Source organism: Gopherus evgoodei, chromosome 17, assembly GCF_007399415.2.
Source record: "Gopherus evgoodei ecotype Sinaloan lineage chromosome 17, rGopEvg1_v1.p, whole genome shotgun sequence".
Lineage (NCBI taxonomy): Eukaryota > Metazoa > Chordata > Testudines > Testudinidae > Gopherus > Gopherus evgoodei.
In genome coordinates this window covers 12,755,864-12,765,725 of record NC_044338.1, presented here as the reverse complement: position 1 = coordinate 12,765,725, position 9,862 = coordinate 12,755,864, and the positions used below count along the sequence as shown (strand labels likewise).

General features: G+C 46.1%; 1 protein-coding gene across 1 annotated transcript in view; it reads left to right on the top strand.

Moving 5' to 3' along the window:
• Positions 1 to 675: 675 nt before the first annotated feature.
• TPST1 (tyrosylprotein sulfotransferase 1) overlaps positions 676 to 9,862 on the top strand; it is a 73,595-nt gene continuing 64,408 nt past the window's right edge. Inside the window, exon 1 of the mRNA XM_030536729.1 lies at positions 676 to 874. The gene's annotated coding sequence lies outside the window, so the exon portion shown is untranslated. The remainder of the gene's footprint in view (positions 875 to 9,862) is intronic.

The following is a 9,862-nucleotide window of genomic DNA, read 5'->3' as shown; positions in this document are numbered from 1 at the left end:
CACATAAAGCTTGAAAATCCATTTAAGTTTGTAAGTTACTTGGGATGAAAAATCAGTATTTAATTGTAAGACTCTTTCATGGCACGCTGAGCTTTCAGGATGAGCTTTTCTCCCACATCTTGTCTCTGATAGAAAACTGCAGGCTTATAATGACCTATCTATGGAAGAGATTAAATGAAGGATAAAGCCTTTCATATTTTCCACTCCGTTATATATGTAAACGCCACTAAAGAAAGCATTCTGGGATTCAACCAGAGATAATTCTAACATTAGGCAGGGAGTGTAGCACATACTTGACTGAAAAAAAAGTAAAAAATGTAAATTATAAACAGTTGATTCATACTAGAAAATGCATTATATAAACTCAACTTGTTTTTCCCTTTTGATCCATATTGTCTGTGCTTCTAAACTACAATATTTGTGAGGATGTTTTGCAGGAGATACCCATCCTCAAAATGAATAGTTGGCAGCGGATCCGGAAAATAAAGAGCAGTCTGTTTCCTGTTAAATATTGCTGGTCCCATTAATTTACATTGTTTGTCTCGTGTTTTACTGCTTCCACGTTGATGTTGCATTAAGCTGGCTGGAGTCAAGGCAAGAAATCAAATGCAGGCACTGGCAAAGATTCTTTTACACTAATAAGGGTTGTTCAGATAATCATTGTTTTTTTATGCATTGAAATACAAATACTGCAGCTGTCTCTTTAACTTCTTTAATTAGTGTGTGTTAATACTTTGCTGGATTGAAAAACCCTGGAGATTCAAGCCTCGGTACAACACAAGCGTCAGCCGTGCAAGCGTCTCCCACTGTTGGACTTCACTCCTCTATGGATTCATCTTTGGCCTTTCTGCTGTAGCTGTTGACAGTGGGCCTAGTAAGTGCCAGTTGTTTTGATATTAGCTTTTGTGCCTGTCGTGTGTTTACTTGTCCCCGGGCAACTGAACGCTGACCTAAATTTCTCCCAAGCTATCAAATGGTGAATGGAACTTCCAATCGCTATCTGCCTTTCTGAATCTGAACTAGCATCCCACCATCTGGGCAGTGTACAATATCTCATTAGCTGCTCTCTGACTCTTCTGTCCCCCAGAAGACCTTCAAACTGCAGCAAGAAGTGATGGCATTGAAGGCAATTATTTCATCAGACATACCCTGCTATGTAACCACCGTTCTGTGTCCTCCTCCCCAAATGGGACTGCTACCTCTGTTTATTTAGAATGGGTGGAAGTTGCTGGTTTGACAGTCCTGGAAACTAAAGGGAGCAGGTCAGTCCATTGAGCAGCCAGATGTTCGACATTGAACAGATATATACTGGGTCAAAAAATGTGTCAGATAAAATTAAGTTGAGCATGTCGCCTTGTTTAGATTAAATCTGACAAGATACAGTTCTTTTCTCTTCACTGTCAGCTTCTTTAGATTGCAGAGCTGCCTACAACCCTTTCCCTGCATCTCCAGGCTCTTAAGAAAAAGGCAAGATAAGTTAAGCACAAGGGGCAAATCCCAGTCTCATTGAAGTCAGAAGGAGTTTCCACATTGACCCCTTTAAAAATGGGATCCTCAGGTTTTCAAATAAATGTCTTTGAGCAGAATCGACCTCTCCTCATAGACCTGCCAGAGCCTGAATTGTCTAGGTGTCCTGCAACAGCTAAACCAGTCCTTATTGTGCTGTCATGGGTGGCTGCAGTGGCTTTGGCTTGCTGGGAAAACACAGAACTCTGAATGTTGCAGCTGTGCACAGAGCAGGTAAGTGAGAGAGGAGGACCTGCCTGTCTGTATGAATATGTATAGTACAGATTGGATATATCTGTCTGTAGTTGTTAGCAGGGCCAGCTCCAGGGTTTTTGCTGCCCCAAGTGGTGGAGGGGGGGGGAAAAAAAGCCGCGATTGGCGGCAATTCGGTGGTAGCCCCACTGCGCCGCTTTCTTCTTCAGCAGCAGTTCGGCGGCAGGTCCTTCCCTCTGAGAGGGACTGAGGGACCTACCACTGAATTGCCGCCAAAGAGCCCAACGTGCCACCCCTTCCCCTTGGCCGCCCCAAGCACCTGCTTGCTGAGCTGGTGCCTGGAGCTGGCCCTGGTTGTTAGGTGTGTTGCAGATCGGGGGCCCTGAGCTGTCTGATATGATCATTCATGTTGGCCCACAGGATAAACTTCTGCAGACATATCCAATAGTTAATCTCATACCTGTGATATCCCCATACGTCACTGATATCCTCATGCACCCACATCGCCTCATCGCCTTCAGCAGAGCATTGGGGCTTCAGTTAGTGTGGGTGGGACCTGAGACAGGTTGTACAAGCAGGCCCTTGAGTGGCTTAATGATGCCCTCCATCCTTCCCCCATCCTTCACTAGCCATCACTGGTGCTCTTCTTTGGTCCTTTTCCCCCTGCCTCTCTCCTTGTACCTCTCTCTCTCTTCAATCACTCCTGCTTCTTCCCCCTTGCTTTCCCCGTGGCTTTCTATTGGTACTCTTTTCCCGACACTGCCCTCTCTTCTCCTATGGCTCCCCCTCTTGCTCAATTCTTCTCCTTTGGCTCCTCTTCCATCCCCCTGCCTCTCTAGCTTGCTCCTCATTTCCCCTGCTCTCTTCCCAGTCCCATTCACAGTTGCACTGGGTTGCAGAGCAACGCTCCCCATAGCCTTTCTCTCCGTGTGTGTCCGCATGCGAACGTGCGCACCCACTGGCAAACTAGCAAGTTGCATGTAAGGGGAAATGGTTAACAGATGCCAAAGGGAAAAGCAATCACCACTTGTCACTGATAAGTTGCACCGTGCTGTGGAAAGGGGTGCCATATCCTCCTCACCATTCTTTCCCTTGATGGTCTGACTGACTCACCAGCAGTTCATACAATGCAAGTCATATGGAATAACTAATTTAGCTCACATCAGTCTCAAGCAACACGTGTGCTGCTTCTGCTGCTAACTGCTTCCAGCTTTAGCTGTAGAGAGCTGAGCTTCCATAAAGAACCAACTGCTTTCCACCTGGCTCAGGTTACTTGAAGGCTGTCTACAGCAACACTAGAGAAGGTGGCAGAGCAAAGCAGTGATCTTGGCCCAAACCGAGCCAAAGGATTTGGAATAAAAAGGCCTGAAATAAGGACAAAAGCTTCTCACAAGCAATATTCGTAAAGAAGGTTTACAAGAGTTGTCAGCTAGCATTGGCCTGGAAGTGTTTCTACCATTTTTAAAGCTATTTTTCCCTATAGAAACATTTAATATAATTTAATAACAGGGTAGAAACCAACAGGATTCTGCAAGGTTCTATAGAAATCTCTCTAAATCACTTCTAGCTGGGGTTCTCAACCTTTTTCTATCTGACACCCCTCCCCCCCCAAAAAAGCTATAAAAATTCCACAGCCGACCTGTGCCCCAATAACTGCTTTTCTGTGTGTATAATAATCAGGACTGGCGTTCGCGGGTAGCAAGCAGGACAATTGTCCAAGGCCCCATGCTATGGGGGCACCATGAAGCTAAGTTGTGCAGGTTTCAGCTTCAGCCCCAGGTGGCGGGACTTCAGCTTTCTGTCCTGCACCCTAGCAAGTCTAACACTGGTCCTGCTTGGCAGACCCCCCTGCTAGCACCTTCCAGGGGCCCCGAATCCCTGGTTGAGAACCACTGACTTATAGAATGTAACAGAGAAATTTCAGCTTTCGGCAGAATTCTTAAAACAACTTATGGAGGTTAAAAGAGATCCAGTGCACAGAATAATGGAGTCAGGAGACCTTAATACTGTTCCAGACCCTGCCACTGAGTTGCTGTGCAACTTTAGGCAAGTCACTTACCCTTTCTGTGTCTCAGTTTCCCCACCTGTAAAGTGGAGCTAATGTTCCCCAGCTTCCTAAAATCTCTTGAAAAATGCTACCAAGAGCCAGATGCGTATGTTGTTTTATTCATTATATCTCTGCTTATGGACTAAAAATGATGCCTCTCAGCTCATGCCATCTAAGGACAGAAAGTGAAATATTTACCTCATTCATCCCTCCCTGATCCCCTTCCTGTGGTGTTGATTCCAAATTTAGCCAACAGATAAGATTTCAAGTATACAGAAAAGCTCATTGGATGCAGTGTCCAAATGATTAGAGTTTCACAATATCAACATTCGTATCAGAGCAAAACAAAGGTGAGGAAATGGATTTAAAAAAAAAAAAAGTCTATGTCCCTCCTCTGTATCTTGTCCTTGACAGGCTTGCTCTTGTTCTCTCAGGGGATGGCCTGTAGGCTAGAGCCTAACTCATTATATCAACAAGTGTCCTCACAGTGTGCCTTGAAGACCTGATTTAAATAAAAGAAGGCACTAAACCCTGCTGGTAATAACTGAGAACTCAGCTATGTGTATTTATTCCTGGGCAAATCACTCCTGGGCGAGGGATGCATACCCCAGTGTTGTCTTTCTCAGAAAAATGTATTTGTGGAAACATTGCTAGAGAGCATCCTGCTAGCATCCTAACATCACCCCAGTGATCCTGGCAAGGTGCAGTTACTGAAATGCCTGTACTTGCCATTAGCTATTCCAGAAGTAGCAGAATAGGAATTGCGACATCTCTGAAAAGAGATTGAATTTGATTCTTTCATTTAACACTTGAGCTCATTCAAAAAGAGAAATAACAGCCTCCCCTATAAACACTGAATGTTGCATTATGGGAGGAAAATAGTCTTTGCACGCAGTATCATCTGCTCTTATAGTGCTAATTATATTCCAGCCAGAAACCAAGCCTATGTGTATGATCACTAGCGTTGCTAATAAAAACAATGTTGTTCTTTCAGCACTTTAAAAAAAATCACACTTTTACTGTTCTTCGAAAACTAGCCAACTAATAAAAATAAGAGTGACTCACTGGACGTGCATTGTACAGTCACTGCTTTCAAAGGAACATGTGTGCCTCGTAAGTGAGTTAGATGCCAACATATTTAGATAACAAGACATTTTTGTTTTCAAATCTGCCTGAGTGGCAACTGGAAAGTGATAGTCTCCTATTTTTATGCTGGAGATGCTGGCACTGCAGAGTAATTCATCATACAGCAGCAAAATTCAGCAATAGGAAAAGATTTTCACAGATGTTTCACTGCCATACTTGTAAACAGAACTCAGTTTGAATAGCTTTAAATTGATGCAGACAAAATCCCATTTCTTTGGCACTGAATCTTTGAAACACCAGAACTGAGGCAGGGCCCCACTGACTGATGCCCCCTCATACCATCCCCAAGACTCAGATGAGATCATTTCTGTATTACTGGCATTATAATTAAACTAATGGATACGTAGCTCATTAACTGGCCATTACATGTTCTACAACCCTCCATTCATTTTACATACTCAGGGCTTGTCCTGCAAGGTGCTGAGTACCCTCAGCTCCCAAAGAACCCATGGCGAACTCAGTATCTTGCAAGATGAGGCCCTTAGACAGCACAACTGAAGGCCAGGCTGGAGTGCTGGGATGCTTCCCCTGTGTTAGCTCTCTGCGCTAGTAGATGAAAAAACCCACATTGAGTCTCTTGCCTCCTGGGCCAGCTAGTACTGGGGGGGAGCTTTGCATAAACAACTCTAGAAGTAGGGAACTGCAGTTTGCCTGCTTGTTGATGTAGTAGCAGCCCGAAAGACTCCTAAAAGAATTGCAGGCCAAAAGGTCTCTGTGAGGCAGAGTCTTTATAGAGAGAGGAGGTAAAGGGGGGGGGAGGGGAATTGGGTGAAGGAATCTTCATAGAAAATATCCCCCTCCCCAAAAGCAGAATAGCATGCAATCTGTGCACATCCATCAAGCCACATAGGCAGCTGTTTGTAAGCCAAGAGGGGGAGCATTCACTCATGCTTTGTGACTGGAAACATGGCTATTTATTGAACAGCTAAAGCTGCACAAAGACTGGGAAAAAAGCACAACTTTATACATCCCGAGGCACTGTACAGATGGGGAAAAATCTCCTTATGAAATATATTAGATGTCTAGTGCTCCATGCCAACTCGAGCAGAGATGAAAGTTGCATGCAGATAATCATAGCATAATTATTTTTCCAGGTTGAAACTGCTAGAGAGCACATGAAAAGACCAATATTTAGCTGTCTCATATATAAGATGAGTGACATGAGATTGAGGACAGATGCAGGGATACAGAGCCTTTGATCTGTAGGCTGCTGGCTGTCTTGGGTCACTATCATCTGAAGGGAGTTTGATGGTCTATGTGTCATGAGTTTGGTGGCCTCAATCCAGTTCCTTTTGAACTGGTATCTGCACCCGAAAAAACATCATAACAGATAGTGCTTCTGTTGTCAGTGTGATCAGACACACCAAGGGCTAAACAGTGGGCTTGGAAGCTGAACTATCTTCTCCTTTCCAGAGGTATCCTCAGTCAACAGGGTGTAGATGGGCAGGTTGGTTAGTGTGGGAGTGCTTGCACTGCTGCTACTCAGCATTTCTACAGATAATAGAGCAAACAGGCCCCCTCACCATCCACAGGATGCTGCATATTGTGTCCCCTGTGCCAGCAGTGGGAAATTGTGCCCATACTGTGGACTCTGTGTTGCTTTGCAGGTCATGAGATCTGAAACATTTGAGCACTGTCAATACAGAATTAGCTGTCAAAGTGAACACTACAAGTTGCACTGAAAGCATAATCAATACACAAGACAGTCAGGCCAGAGAAATAAAATGAGTAGCTGTGGAAAGTCATAAAGAATAAAATCAATGTGCCCCTGGAAAACAGAAAAAGACATCAACATTCTTCTAAGTCAAACAGCATTTCTTTTGGTTTAATGGCTGGCAGGTTTATGTTGTCAGTAAGATAGGCTGCATAAGGCATGATTTGAGGCATAGAGATGTATCTATTTAGCAGACGTTAAACTTCTTTAACTCTGTTGTGAGGAGGTGCGGACAGATGTCCTCAAATTAATGTCTGTTGTGCCAGCTATCTCTGAGCTTAGGAGATCATGAACACAATTCTCCAACGTTGGAGCTTGAGTCTTTCCATTGACTTCAACGGGCTTTGGACCAGGTCCTTTGGGAGCAGCCTCCTCTTCTGATTATATCTTAAAGATGAACTCAGGGTCTAGTCTAGTCTCCATGCTGAGTCCCAGATACTACCACTGCTTGCTTCCCTATGCTCTCTAACAAGCAGTGAGTCTTGGGGTACCCCAAAGAGCTGTGCTTTCCTGATTGTGGCATCTGGAGAAACTAACAGAACTTAAAAGTAAGTAAGTAAGTAAGTTCCAGGGATTGTCTTTTGGGTCTGTGTACAGTACAATGGGCACCTGCTCCATGACTTAGGCTCCCGGGTGTTCCAGTAATAAAAATAACAGTCCCTGGCAAAGTTAGTGCGTGCCCAGCCGAGGGACAGTTTAGCAGGGTCCACTTTAGAATAGGAAGCAAAATGTATCATTCAAGCCCCGATTCAGACGAACACTTATGTGCATGCTTAACTAAAACACATGAACTTAAGTCTATCCTTATTTGGCGAAGCATTTAAACATATGCTTAATGGAGTTGACTTAAGCATGTGCTTCAAGTTAAGTATGTGTTTGGGCACTGATTCAGCCAAGCAGTAAGACAGAGTTATGGCAGAGGCTGCTGAGTGATGTGAGCAGCTCCAGCCAAGTACTAGCAGTTCAAGTCCAAAGCACCAGTATTGGTACATATGTCAGTGACTTGGAGCTGCTACCCTAACTCATCTTTTATCTTAGGGACAAAAGAGTTCCCCATGCTTCTCTTATAAACCAGGCCCAGTAACAAAGATTCTCAACACCATCTCATGCCAGCACCGTCCTTCAAACTTCTCACAGCTGGGAATCTGGCCCCTTGCTCCTTAATTGTGCCCCACCCATGGCCTGGACAGATCACCTGCAGAGGTGAGGGGAGTGGGAGTTCAGTCTCCATGGACCACTCAGTCCTTGGCAGGACCGCCTGGGGGGGGCGAGTGGGGCAATTTGCCCCAGGCCCCCACGAGAGGTTTTCAGGGTCCCTGGAGCGGGGTCCTTCACTCGCTCCGGAAGCCCCGGAAAACTCTCATGGGGCCAGGATCCCCAGAGCTTCTTCTGCTCCGGGTCTTTGGTGGCAGGGGTCCTTCTGCTCTGGGGCGGAAGGACCCCCCCACCGCCGAATTACTGCCGAAGTGCTGGATCTTTAGTGGTAATTCAGCGGCGAGGACCTCCTGCTGCAGGTCTTCGGGGCACTTTGGTGGTGGGTCCCAGAGCGGAAGGACCCCCCCCGCCGCCGAATTACCGCCGAAGCGGAGGCCTCCCCACCGCCAAAGACCTCAGGCCCCCTGAATCCTCTGGGCAGCCCTGGTCCTTGGCTTCTCTGCTGAACTGGCAATGGGACGTCAACTGTAAGACTGGCCTGGTGCTATGCATACGTGTGTGTTAGGAACTAAACTTAAGTCACCAAACTCATATAGGCCTCTGAACTGTTCTTAGATGCAGGGCCGGTGCAAGGAAGTTTCACGCCCTAGGCCAAACTTCAACCTTGCGTCCCCCGCACCCTCCTCTGCCCTGAGGCACCCTCCCTGCAGCAGCTTCCCCCTTCCCTGAGGTGCCCCACCAGGAAGCTGTGCAGCACCTCCCCACCCCAGCTCACCTCTGCTCCGCGTCCTCCCCAAGCACACAGCCCCCGCTCTAATTCTCCTCCCTTCCCAGGCTTGCGGCACCAATCAGTTGATTGGCGCTGTAAGCCTGGGAGGCGGGAGAAGTGGAGCAGCGACTGCGCGCTCAGGGAGGAACTGCTGTAAAAAAAAATTGAGGGCACCGCTTTTTGGTGCCCCCAAATCTTGGCGCCCTAGACAACCGCCTAGTTCGCCTTAATGGTAGCACCAGCCCTGCTTACATGGCAGCAACTTTCAAGGGTCAATTCTCCCCTGCATCTGCTCTTTGCTGACAGAGACCCAGCTCCACTTCCTGACTGCTCTCCTTGGCACTGATGTATGTGAAAGCTGCAGGGGGGCAACTTTAACTTCCGCTGCTGCGAGGCAAACCTTCCATCAGCCTTGCTCTGCCAGTACCCCTCCGTTCTCCTCCCATTTTCTCATTGACTCTGCCAGCACCCCTCCGTTCTCCTCCCTTTTTCTCATTGACTTAAATGAAGTGAGGATTTCACCTAAAGGCTGTGGCTAAACCAGGCATAGTCAAACCCAGGATTTCTGACTCTCCCGGTCCTTTGCATTGGCCACCTGATCATGCTTCCCCTTAGTGCTCATGGTATCTGTGCGTAGCATTGATGCACACTGTAGAACCCCCAGGCTAAAGTACTTTCACATCTGTCCAGAGGCAAAAAGAAATAAATATTAGCCACAGATTATTAGGTTCGCTGTCAAACAACTAGCAGTTAATGCTATAATTTAACACAGTGTTTATACACTGGCTTCAACAACTTCTTTGCTGAGCGTTAGGATCTCGGTTAGTGCGTCTGCCTCTTGGAACAAGGCAGCAAGATTTTGTGTGTACACTGTATAATTAAATGTTTAACAGCCTACTGGAACTATGGCTCCACATTCACTCTAAGTGTTCAGTGTTAGGCACCAAGCGTATGCAGTGGCGTTTTTATTTTCTTCTTTCTCTAGAAGGATATTTATTTTGTTTTGGAGGCACTGCTCCATTGCAGCAGACAAGCAGCCTTTGCGAGAGACTGAACATGTGAATCAAAATGAATGCTATTAAAAAACCCAAACAACAGTAAAACAATAAAGTAAACTGAAAAGAGCTGTTTAATGGACTGAAGTGAACTGCCTGGCTCAGGGGACTGTAACAGGATACAAAGTGTTTCATCTCTAAAACACCAGTTCAAATCCAGCCCTGATTGGTCGTAAGTAACACTTATTGCCCTCTGATGAGCCCATGTGAAAGGACTGTATGGGCTCTGTCCAGTTTTTAGTGGGCATGTCTGTATT